This window comes from Lepeophtheirus salmonis, chromosome 6 (genome assembly GCF_016086655.4).
Source record: "Lepeophtheirus salmonis chromosome 6, UVic_Lsal_1.4, whole genome shotgun sequence".
NCBI lineage: Eukaryota > Metazoa > Arthropoda > Copepoda > Siphonostomatoida > Caligidae > Lepeophtheirus > Lepeophtheirus salmonis.
This window is the reverse complement of record NC_052136.2, coordinates 4,572,307-4,585,658: the sequence shown is the minus strand read 5'-3', so window position 1 is coordinate 4,585,658 and position 13,352 is coordinate 4,572,307. Positions and strand designations below refer to the sequence as shown.

The 13,352-nt window shown below is 28.6% G+C and overlaps 1 long non-coding RNA gene across 1 annotated transcript; it reads left to right on the top strand.

Moving 5' to 3' along the window:
- Positions 1 to 1,955: 1,955 nt before the first annotated feature.
- Positions 1,956 to 3,729, top strand: LOC139905777 (uncharacterized). Its single transcript, XR_011780825.1, has 2 exons — positions 1,956 to 2,135; positions 2,253 to 3,729. It is a non-coding gene; the product is annotated as an uncharacterized lncRNA (long non-coding RNA).
- Positions 3,730 to 13,352: the final 9,623 nt, after the last annotated feature.

The following is a 13,352-nucleotide window of genomic DNA, read 5'->3' as shown; positions in this document are numbered from 1 at the left end:
TTGTGGTAAGTTAGAGAAACATGTTTGTGCTACTAGCCACAACAGCATCAAGGCCCTGAATGTGTCTATTACGAAGCACTATGTGGTTATTGAACCTGCAAAAGTTGTCTAGGCACGGAAGGACTTTGGGCCAAGAATCGAACTAAGGGTACCCAAAAATGGAGACCACAATGAATAACGTTATTGTAAATAAAATAAAGAATAAATTGAATCATTACAAAAAAAAAAAACAACTTGCAACCTTTTTAATCTACCCACAGTTAAATTCAGTCCCAATTTATTTACAAAGACCCTATGCCTCCATTGCAAAACCTCATTGTTACTTCCCATCTTTTTTACTTTCATGAGCCCACGAATGAGTAATTTCATTATACTTTGATGTTCCCTCTTCAAGAATTAAATAATAATGATAACAGCTTGGGAAAATAAAAAAAAACTGTTGCTTGCTCTCTAGAATATGTTTTATAGATCTTTATCTATAATGTTAACTCTGCACAAAGGACATAAATTTGAAATCTCTTATTGTGAGACTCCAAAGGTAAATATTATTTCAGAAAAACTTAGGCTTTTGATCATCAAACTTATGCTCTTTTCACAGCACAAATATTAGATATTTCCTTAACCTATTTAATCAATCTATCTTATTTATTTAGTTATAAAATATCTGTTATTAGAAAAACATATTTTTTTTTTTTTTCAAATTGGTTGAGTGATATGATTTCTTGAATAACTATTATATTGTCAATATTTCTCTTCACAAAAGTCACTGGTATTCAGTAAAAAAAAATTTGACAAAAATAGTAAGCTATTTTTAAAAATCTGATGAATTCACTGGAATATATTTCAATCACAAAACTGAAGTTAATTTGGCAATTTTACTTTTAAATTTATTCGACATAACATAATGAATAAGTTCATCTGAAAAAAAGGAACACAAAAAAATCATTCCAAGTCTTGTGCTGTATTATTTTATTGGGAATCCAAATACAGTCGTTGAATTGTAGTTGACTCTTTTATTTATTTCAAGTACGTCTGTTTCCAAATTTAATTTTGCAAAGAATTCACCTCACTTTTATGACTGATGAAGTGAAAGAAGAACTACCTTTCATTTAATATCTACCGAAAGAGGTTTAATTCAGTCATTCTCTTTATTTGACTCTTCTAAGGTAGAAAATATATGTTTAGGTTTATGATCAAAGACAGATTCGCAAATATTTGTTCATTCAAATTTAATAGCTCAAGGATAAAAAGTTTCCCGATTACTTTTTTTTCTTAGAGGGCATTTCAAGACTTAAAATGTAAATGTATGTTTTCAAATTGATAGAAATGTAATCAGTAAAAATCAGAACACAGATACATATATTTCTTATAAACATACATGTCACACTTAAAAAGAACCAATAGTTTACAAACTTGAGGAACTTATGATGTTATTGCACTTAACAAGACTTAGATTTCAGTCGAGTTGGTGCATATAAGCTTAGAATATCCTTAATTTGTGTTTGGCCCTGTTATTAGAATAATCTAAATTTAACCGAATTCAATGAACAAGTTTACAAAATTACAAACTGAGGATAATGTGTGAAAATTGATAAAGAGTGGACGTGTTATTTATTTCTCTGTGAAGAAATAACAATTTAATGTGGAAATAAGTGACACTCTTAGTGTTTTGTGACATTATAAGATTCAACGTTCTTCCAGGATTATAATAAGATAATTTAATTTTTTGTTTTTAAGAGCAGAAATAAGGATCAAAGAATAAAGATTTTGTATACTTTTTCGCCTTAACACATGAGATAATACTTGTTGTTTATTCACTCATTTAATATATACAAAAATAAATTTTGAATCTTCCTCCTTCTCCCCTGTTTTTTTCTGCCTAGCAACAGTTTTTATTCTTCATTCTACAATTAAAAATAAGAAGGGAAGGGGAGATTACATTACCCAGTTAATTTGTCTTGGATTGCTGCAATTCAAATGAACATATATAAGAATTCAATCTGTTCAATAAAGTAAAATATTGACATTGAATAACTAATTTGACACATTACTTTTGTAATATTTTGAAGTGACAATGGTCCATAAGCATTCTATTGAAGCATTTGGTATTACACAGGATACTAATTTATTTGAAGGTAAAGTAATTTTAAAGTTCTTCGTTAGTTGGTCCATGTATTAAGCGATCTTCGTTTTAGGCAATTTAAAGTAGGCTAATTTAAGGACATCATGTCACATTTCCATTATTCTTACAGGTTTTAAGCATAATCCCTAGGTATGACTACCAGGATTTCTTCCACTCAAAGGTTTCAAACCCAGAATTAGCTATTTCGATCAACCAAAGGCATTTGCAAAATGTTATGAAACTTGTTATTTGCTAAAAGCTGTCCCAATAAGTATCAGCAGTGGTGGGATTACCTAAAAATTCTAGAAGAGGAAGTAATTCAAGAAAATGCTGAAGGTCATAATTCTAATGAATGAAAAAGCAATTACAAGAAAGTTTAAAAGCTTCTTAGCAATGTAGAAAGATATGTGTAGGACAGAGTAATAGATCAAGAGAATAATGGTGAAGTTTAAAAACTGAAGGAGTCAAAACAGGATATATTTCAAGTGATGTGGAAAATCAAGAAGGAAGCGACTTATCAGGGAAGGTTTACAGTTTGGAACTAAATATGTAGAATCCTATCAGGTGTTATTTAAAAACACAGGTAGCCTTTCTTCATCCAAAAGTTAGGGAATTATCAAAAATGACTGTTAAGAAATATGAAAATGACTGATACATCTAGAAATATTAAAAGATGTGTTGATTCTTTGAAAGAGAATAAAAAGTTTGGTACAATTATTCTGGTGGATTTCCACAAGGCATTTGATTCTATTAAACACAGCCATATACTTCAGACTGTTAAAAAGCTATTGCCTAAGTGTTTTTTCAACCCTATAAGGTCCTTGCAGAACAATGGATCATCTACAATCGAAATAAATGTTAGTATAAGTGAGCCTATTGTTATCAAAAGGAGCTGTAGGCAAAGATGTCTGGCAGTACCTTTGTTATTTATTGCTGCAATTGAAGAATTTTGTATATCTCTGCTAAGGAGGTATAGAGGCTTTGGAATTTCCTTATGCAATTCTAAGCATTTATTTGATACTTATGCTGATGATGCCACATTATTTCTCGAAGACAACACTGAACTCTACTATCTTCTATTATCCCCAAGATATACCCGAATATTTTTATTGGCATAAAGAAAAAAAATGGAGAATTACCGTGTCAGGTACTTCTCTATACACGTTTCTGATTATGGGTACTATTTTCTCTAACGGATCAGTTGAGAAAATCTCATTTTCATGGGGTACTGCTTATCATATTTTATGGTATGTAACGTAAACGTATCATTCAAAAACTACCATAGATATAACTTATCAAAACGTATCAAAAAAACATTTTTTCAACAATACAGAGGATCCAAGCTGCCTACAAAGTATGGGATATATATAAATCTATTTTGACTGTTCATGACCTTCCAAAATACCCGGGTTGGTATTTGTGAATGGTCAATTTTGTTTTCCACTTTTTAAGACTGCTAAGAACCACAATCCTTCATCACCATGGCGTTTGAAAATATTATATTGGAGAGATTTTAAGAGTAATGTTACTGAGATATGTGAAAATTTTATAAAGATTTTAGATCTCCCGAAATCCTGGGATAAAAAAATAAAGAGATCCTTACTATATATTTATGACGACAAAAAATTTACTGAGCAATTTCAAATCTGGGCTGGCCTTATATTTTATTATGCTCCATGTAAAGAGTGTAGAAAAACTTTTGATTCCTCCATCCACACTTTCGTTGATTGTGCCAGTGTTCGAATTCTAAAAGTATTTATTTTCTAAAATGTAAAGGGACTAGATGTCCAAGAATCAAAATTCACAAAAGCACTGGCTTTGTGTGGGCTTACAAAACGAAAGGGATCTGCAGGAAAGATAAAGGCGTTGGAATTAGTGTTATTGTATTCCAAAGCTCTTATTACCAACAAAATTAAAAATTATAGCCCTTAGCTACTGAAAATGTCTGATATTGCAAAGTATGCTGTCTTCTCTTTCATGGTTCGGGACACCTCTGGATCTAGATAGCAGTATGGAGGCGATGTTATTAGGTAGTACCCTCGATGTCCACAAAATATTTAGACTCTTTAGAGTGGATTGTAGGATCTTAGGTAGCTTTTAAAAAGAAATAGTCTTACTATGGAGACTAATTGTACTTTTAACTGTGGATTGATTCTTATATTATTGTTATTTGTTCCTGTTTTGGTTTAAGTTAAATACTGTTCTGTGTATTTTAAATTCTATATGCTGAATTATTTTATTTCTTTTTTTTATCAGCAAATATTTGTAAAGTGTTTAGGTAGTTTTTGTTTTGTTTTTGTTTGGAAAGGGATAATTATTAACCAAAATGTGTATTTATTTGATCTTTTTACGTGATCCTTCTTCCTTTATTTATTTCTTAAGTAATTTGTACATATAAAATCAAAACTTCAATAACAAAATCAACATTTTATACTCTGCTCCTCATTTGGTGTTTTACTAACTTCTGATTTTTCTCCATTATGATTCATGAATGATCATTATTATTTAAGACACGCTCCTTATACAATTAAATTTTGTCAATTAGAATACTTTAAGTAAATTTTATTAAATTATGTCAATGAGTAAAAAATTATTCGGAAAACATCATTTCTTATGTTATAATGAAAGAAGAAACCTCATAATAACGTTTTTATGTACAAATATTGGGGTTTTCCCGTATCTGGGGCATTATGTATGCTCAAGCCTAAGTTTTTTTTTTTTTTTAATAACCGATATCAAATGATTTTTTTATAAATTAACCCTGAAAAATTTACTATGTATTACAAAATCCTATAATTACACCAATATCAGCCTAGAAATAGGATATTTAACTCTTTATATCACCAAATTTTATTCATACTTTACAATTTTTTGTACACAGATTCACATATGTTAATATTCAGTTATTTATTTAAATATTTGGTATATGTTAGATCTATACATACGAAAAATTCCCATCACTCATCAGTTTAAATAAAATTCATTCCTATTGACAATAGCTATAGCTCTTATTGGAACTCCTATAAATAGATTCCTTTTAGAAACAACTACATTTTTTCTGTTTCATAATGTAGTTTTTGTAAAGATAGAAATTGATTTGCAGAAAATAAATCTAAAATATAACAGTGACTCGAATGCTTTCAAAATAATATCATTTGAATAGTTTCGTTATAGGTAAAACAATAAACAATGTTTCTCACCTGTATTTGTCAGATAAAATTAATTCAATAATACAAAAGTAGAGATTCTATTATTACAATTTATTCCTCTGACATAAAAATATCTTAAATTCAATATGCATGTCATTTGAGTAGTTTAAATATGAATACCTATAAAAGAGGGTAGAATAAGAAAAACACATGAGAGGAATTGATAATTACTCCCATCAGCTGACAAACTGTTTGTATAAATACCTGACTATTTACAATGTCAAGAAGGCCATTAATGGCAGTATTGGTACAGAGACGAGCTTCAACAAGATGGCGAACCTGCATACACAGTAAAAATTTCAAAAAATTACTTTATGGAAAACAATATTAAATTTTGTGCAAAACTAATTGATGCCAACCCATTCTTCTTTCCCTTCTTACTACATTATGAGGCTAGGGTCTACCAGACAAGGGCACTGAATTTTGAACTTCTCAAGGGGTATGTTTATGAGTATTGGTACTCCATGAGCCTCAATGACATTGGTACCACATATCAGTGTTTCCTGTGGTGTATCAAGGCCATAATCAAATTTTAAAGAAGCTAAATTGAAAGTTAGAAATGTTAACAAAGTGCCAACAACTGTACAATGCTTAGCTAATGTAGCAACCCTCGTTTCCGAAATTAAAACTGTTGAAATTAAAGAAACAAAATGTTACTTTTTAACCACTTTTTAATTCATACAACAAAATTGCTCGTCTGGGTATTTTTAACGACATCAAAGTTGGCTTCCTTAGATCCTAAAGTATGTTCCCCTATGGGAATTAGAGCATTTTATTATGTGACCATGAAATATAACATTGATTCAACTTAAGATCCATCTATCGAGTAAAAAACATTATTTATTTATGAAAAGAAGTCATCAAGTGCACGTTATACAGTGTTTCCTGATGTATACAATATATTAGTACAATAAAAAGAAAAAAATATGTTATGTTATGTCGCTTTATTTTGACAATAACATCAAAAAAGTTAGAATTATCTGATTTAAATCGTTCCAAACTGTTTTCTGGCTAATCTTCAGTTCTTGGGCAATGACATAAGTCCTCACATCACAGTCCAACTCGACAATTTCCATTATTTTATCGACATTTTCGACGTCCATATTAACAGAAAGGAACCGTTGGAAACACCACTTTGCTGTTGTAGTCAATACTGTATTGAGTCCATAAACAGCACAATTTTTTTGAACCCATACTCTGCCTTTCACCTAGGTTGTAGTGATACTGATGAATGTATTGAACTTTTTGCTGTTCTTACTTTCATATTGTAACCCACAGCTGGTTTTACCATTCACAAAACTGTAATGAACTGTTTTTAAGTGTACGCTTAACATATTAGGGCAAATTAAGTATTTTTTTATGTATTACATTAACCGTGAGATATAGCTCACTAAAGACATCTAGCAAAAACGCTCCGAACTTTATACTTAAGCTAATTGAAAAAAAAAATAGTAGGTAGTTCCATTACAATTTAGGGTTGGATCGGTCTAAAAAAACTGAAAAGACTGCAGCCCTATTGTTTCGATTCGGATTATTTTCATGAGTCCTAGGACCGGTCTTTATCGGTTTTTTGGTAATTGCAACATCTGAATTGACGTACTATGTAATTTTATTACATACCTATTCGTTAATCAGGTGTAAGAAAGATTTTGTCTTTCTGTGTTGATCTGTTTGAAGAAAAAATTTATCATACACTTCTATTGTCAAGATTTTTTCCATCTCAGATACGGAAAAGCTCTGAAATTCAAGACTTTCATGGAATATTGTTATAAGATAATTAATTTACTCCCCCTTTGACTTCTAACTCTTTTCCTATACCAGCGGCAGCACTTTCACCAATAAAGAGGATGAGGGTCCAAAGAAGAGGTATTTAAAATCTTTTATTACTATTTTTTTTAAAACTTGTGGTATCAAATGCAAAATATACTTGCTTGATTTTTACCACCCTTGATCTTCAGGAATATTTTTTTTATTGTAAACATGAGATTAAGCAATTCAAGCCCTTTTATATTTGTGTTATATATTCGATCACATTTTTTTACTAGCAACAGTGGCTAGGACTATTTTATGCATACATAATTATTCGAGCGTAACTATTAACTATGGAAGAGTTTATGCGTTTTCCATAATAGACTACTGAATGTGGTTTTAAACCACTAATTTTCTATAAAGAACCTTCCCTTTCTTAAGTGGAAATGAATCCTCCTTTATGTACTTAGGCTAAAGAAACTATAGACAAAAAAAAGTATTGGACTCACAAACCTAGCGTTAGACGAAACTTAGCTGCAATATTTTGCATCTTTTGCGCTTTATCATTAGGTAGGGTAATAGTCATTGACTTAAAGTAAGTAATAAGTAAATAAATAAGTAAGTTGCTTTCTTTGAATCAAAAACTAATGGATATTATTAGGAACTGGAAACCAAGGATTGTATATAACATCAATGCTATACACAATGAGAATGAGGGTTGCAAATCGGTGTTGTCCATAAAAATGAAAATCATCTAAATTGATACAACAACTTATCGTAAGTTGTAATGTTAGATATGAAACCACTATTTTCAAAAGTTTATTAAAAGTTATCGGTGTTGAAGTAAACCCCATAAATAACATGACAGCTTTTTATATTTAAATCAGAAAAATAAAGAAGACAATGGTCTGAAATTTTTTTAAAACAAGGATATGTATCAGACAGATCTATAGCCCTTAATAAATCGACTTAACCTTTTTTCTATTTATAATAAACTATAAGCTTGTTAATTAACTATAAATCTCCATGGAAGTAGCATTTTCCGTCAGGTGGTAAAAAAGTGGTTATTTCTTCCGTTTAGTGCCACCTCTGACGATAATAATAAGCAGAATGAAAGAACAGGATTTCTCCCATACAATTATAATAACTTCCGATTGGACGTCATCAAAATGATTCCAACACTTACACGAACTATCAATGAAATCGATAAGATTGGGATCGCCATGAAAGATTTTCTCCTGTCTGGACTCTCCTCTCCGACTCTATCAAAATCGGAATGCTTTTAAAATAGGCTACACTATGCCATTAAATATAAATTAACAAGTTTTTTATTCTTTTTTTTTTTTAATTTTCTATTGATTTGCATTGAGTAATATAGTATTTTTAATAATAATTATGTTTATTTATTAATAGTTGTTTAACTATTAAATAAGGACACAAAACTAAGGATTCATATTTGTACTGTTTACTCTATCTCAGAAAAGAATAATAAATAAAACATGATTTGATACCTTTAGATGCCATCAATACAATTCAAACCTCTAGCATCAACAATATCTGATTTATATTTTTTAATTTAAACTTTATCTAAAGTATGGAGGCTCTTCAACTCAGCATTTGTGGTATTATAAGCTTTTTTTTTTAAATGTATTATTATTATCTGTTGTTATCTGATGAATTATTATATTCTATGCAGGATTTCAGTAATTCTCCATTAAAACAGAGATACATTTTTTAAAATTTAGAATTGTATTTGATTGGCTGTTATCGGTATATCTATTTACATTAAGTTTTAGTATATATTTTAAAGACTAACATTGATGATGTAGCATGTTGATTATAATAAATAAAAATAACATTTCGGTTAAAATGTCATATTTAATCTTTTATATAATTACTAAGTTTCTATGCATATATATTAGTCATATAAAATTTGATTTAAAGAGCTTTAGTACTAGATTCTGGACTATAAACATGTAGAATAAAATTCAAAATGGTTATGCGGTATCTATTTGATGAAACTACTTTGTTATTGAAGAACAATTTCTGAAAATATTAAACTATAACTATCAAAAATCAATGATTAATTGTTGTTATCCAATTTATATATTAACAGATTCTGAGTTGATAAATTATATATTTTTATTTCAGTAAATCTCAATTTTGTTTAGGTTTAATAACAAATATGTTTGCTTCAATTCCTATTCCAAGTTAAAACGTAGTATGTAGCTGACTTTTACGACATCCAAATATGTTTTTATATGTATGTAACATAATATATGGCAAAAACTTAATTTCGATATTTTTATTAATTATATATTATTTATTGCACAAGTATAAAAGGGTTACAATTTTTTTAAAGTGGTATAAGTTTATTTTATATATTACTCTTATAGGATGTAAAAAACATTTGAAAAAGTTAGTGTAACATATAGTTTTATTTTAATAATAGACGATGCTACAACTCTTCTATTATGCCTTTTTTCTGCAATTATTTAGCATGACAAGTCGTGGATTCATATTTTTATACAAGTTAAAAAGTTTTAAATCAAGTTTGCAGACAAATATCAATAGCTGGATAATCTTTAGCATATTTAATAAAGATGAATGGAACTTTAATGATGTTTTTCATCACGCTTATATCCATGCAATATTTAAAAATAATAATTTTATTGGATATACTTGAATTATTTAACACAATTTAGATGTCTTTAACAATTTACTTACTGTTGCATTTTCTATAGTACTACATTTTCAACAAGACAATTTTTTTTAAGTTAACATTCAGGTTACATAAATATTCTTATGAAACATTTAGAGAATAAAATTTACAATTCAGAATTATGCATCAGTTCTCTCGTGTTTAGTATTCTATTACTTTTATATAAGTTTTAATAGCTGAGATTTATTAATCTACTTTCATTATTTTATGTTTACATAAGCTTATATATACTTCTCTAAGCATAAAAAAAACCCTCCTAATATCCAAAATACACCCCCATTCCTTAGGTTGTACGGTTGAAGTGATGGATCCAAATACAGTTTTAAAAAACACTAATACCTCTTCTGTTTCTCAGCACCAAGAACCCCTTCAAGCAAGAATATACCTCCACGCTCGGGTCGTAGGTTGATGGTCCCTGAGCTAGGTTAAATTATTCTACCGCCGCTTTCCTAAATATCAAATAACCCTTATAACATCTGAAGTACACCCCGGCCCTCAGGTTATCCAGGCGAAGTTCTAAAAATACTATTTAAAAGATACCATGGTCATTAGGAGCCAAAAAAAAGTTACCAAAGCCGTTTCTGTAACTATAAAAACCTACATGAAACATTTCAGCAATATCCTTAGATTAGTTCGGCTGTGATTGAAGGGCATACACTCACACAGCCACAAACCGACATTATCATTAAATATATCTATTTGCAACAAGTGTCGGTATTAAAGAAGGAGCTTGCCATAGGCAAAGTACTTTAAAGTAAAAAATATTGAATCGTGTAATATTATTTAGTATAAAAGCAATTCAATTCAATTATTAATTTCTAGTGTTTAGATATAAATGGCACCTGCAGCATTATATTTTTAGTGAAGGCTTATTTTTTTGTTTTTCCAGAAAATTTAAAATATTATAATTTTGCTACGCTTCATAATTTGATTGAATGAAAGAAATCCATAAAAAAAATAATAAAACTTCACGTTTTTTTAAAATATATATATATTTTGTATGAAATTTTTCCAGTATAAAGCAAAAATTGATTGATATGGGGGAGGGGGCTGTGAACGCTCTGTACATTAATTAAAATATATTTACATTCATTGATTTATTAGAATTATATAGTTGTGGCATCAGTTAATTAAGCATAAACACCGAGATTTATTAAATCTTTAATAAGTAGCTTAATCTCAGGACTACTCTACATATACGTTTAACGCTCACAGTTTTACATTTACTTCTTTAACTACTAAGGGTTTTTTGCCATATGTTTAGTGTATGTCTTGGTTAATTCTATAGAACTCCTAGAAAGTAATAAGTTGTATATAATATGATATACGTAGTATTTTAAAACAATTAAAATGGAATCTGTCGATTCAGATGGAAAAGAGATTATATATATCATTGAGGGTCTAGATCAAATAGATACTAATATCTCAAAATGAGTCAAGTTTTGTGCAAAAAGTGAGTTATTTATTTAATTTTATATATAATTTTATTCTTTATTGACAACTTTCACAAATAAAATATTTAGTTTGGAAACATTAAACAAATAGAAGTGAAAAATTAGTTAACAAGTAATGTAATTCCGTATTTAGATGCAAGTCTGCAACAATGACAATAGCAAGGCACTTAAAAAAACATGATATTGAAATTGATGATGCCACGAAAGAGAAAAAAACTAATATTGTTGTACTGTATAGTTTGAAATCTATGAGAAAAGGGCAAATTACATACGCCCTCACAAAGATGATAATCAAATGTTTAATGCCGCTAAGGACCATAGAAAAATCTGGTTTTAAAGGATTTTTCAAATGTTTTGGATCCAAGATACATTCTAGCATCAAGGACATATATAAGTCAAATCATTATACCTAATTTATTTAAAAAAGAAAAAAATAAAGTATGTTGAATTTCTCTAAGTAAATTTAAGATAACAGTTATCATTTCCATATTAACAATGCCATAATATTTTTTTAACCTTATCACTTAGCTCAAACAAAAAATTTCCAATGTAGATTTTTTAGTCGTCACTACAGATATCTGGTCAACTGTAGGCATAGATGAATTTATTTCATTGACAGAGCATTATATAGATCAAGGGGTTTTAAAAAAAATTATTGGATTATTCTGAATTTAAAGATTGACATACCAAATTAAATAAGGGTGTATTTTTATGTAAAATTTTAAAGTTTAATCTTAATTTAAACTGTTATTGAAGAATATAAAATCATGAAAATATTATTTCTATAACTACCGTCAATAGTAGACACATAAAAAAAAACATTGAAAATCCAACTTTTTTACATATTCCATGTGTTGCACATATATCTAATTTGTGTGTAGCACAATCTTTAAAAAAAATAAGTCAAAGGCCATGTAATTATAAATAATATTAAAAATGTTTTAAAATAAATTGGAGGAAGTATACACAAATCAAATTTACTGATAGTATACAACTTCGTCTTAATTTAAACTACGAAACTTGATGGGATTCATCCTTTTGAACGATGGAAAGATTTATCAATATTAAAGATTTTAAAGTATTTTATTTTTCCGACGAAAAAATGGAAAAATTCAGTCAAGGAGATTGGAATGAAGCCATGAATATTGTTTCTATACTAGACCCTATATATGAAGCAACCAAAATGATAAGTGGCTCAAAATACTTAATTTCATATTTATTATATGTAATAGAAAAAATGTTGTTTAAATCATTAAATATATTGTTAACAACATTAGACCATTTTTCCGAAGAATGTAATTCTTTATTATTAAATCTTATTTCTGGTATAAGTAAGTAATTTATATCTGTTTTAATTTTTTTAAACTAAACATAAATACTTTTTTTTTTTAATTCTCGGTTTTCAATTTTTTCATCCAAAAAATATATTTATTTGAGGATATGGACTTTATTAAACTCTTTAATAAATATGGAAGGATTTAAAAATGAAACCATACCATAGACAACATTACAGCAAGACGAACGGAGTCGGCATTAATTTCTACAAAAAAGAAGACGAATATGATGAAAAAAAAAAAAGTAACACCCAAAAATACGTGAATCCAAGTCTTTCAAAAGGAACAGAAGACGATATCTAAATAAGGATAAGTCATGTAAAATAAAAATGAACCCAATATAAAAAAAGAACTACTCGTAGATATTTACCGGGTGAAGGTATCCCTAAGTTTCAACGAAAGCTTATTAAATTGATCGCAATGTTTAGGAAAATAAAGATTTCCAAAGTTATCACCATTATAGTTTCCATTGTGTATTATTCAAGGTTCTTCTTTTCCATCCGAAGGGGTATTCTTGACTTGAGTAAATACACACAGTGATAGAAGAAATCATTTGTCAGATGAAATTGCGGAAATGCTAATAATATTAAATTCTAAATACAAATTTCTTTATATTTTATAGATTTCAAATGCATTTGTAATTTATTTTCATAAATATTATAAAAATATTAATTTATACAAACTAATTGCTTAAATAGTTTAAAAAACAAAAAACTTTAGACAGCAGAGAGTCCCAAAAATATAATAAAAGAGCTTAGGGTA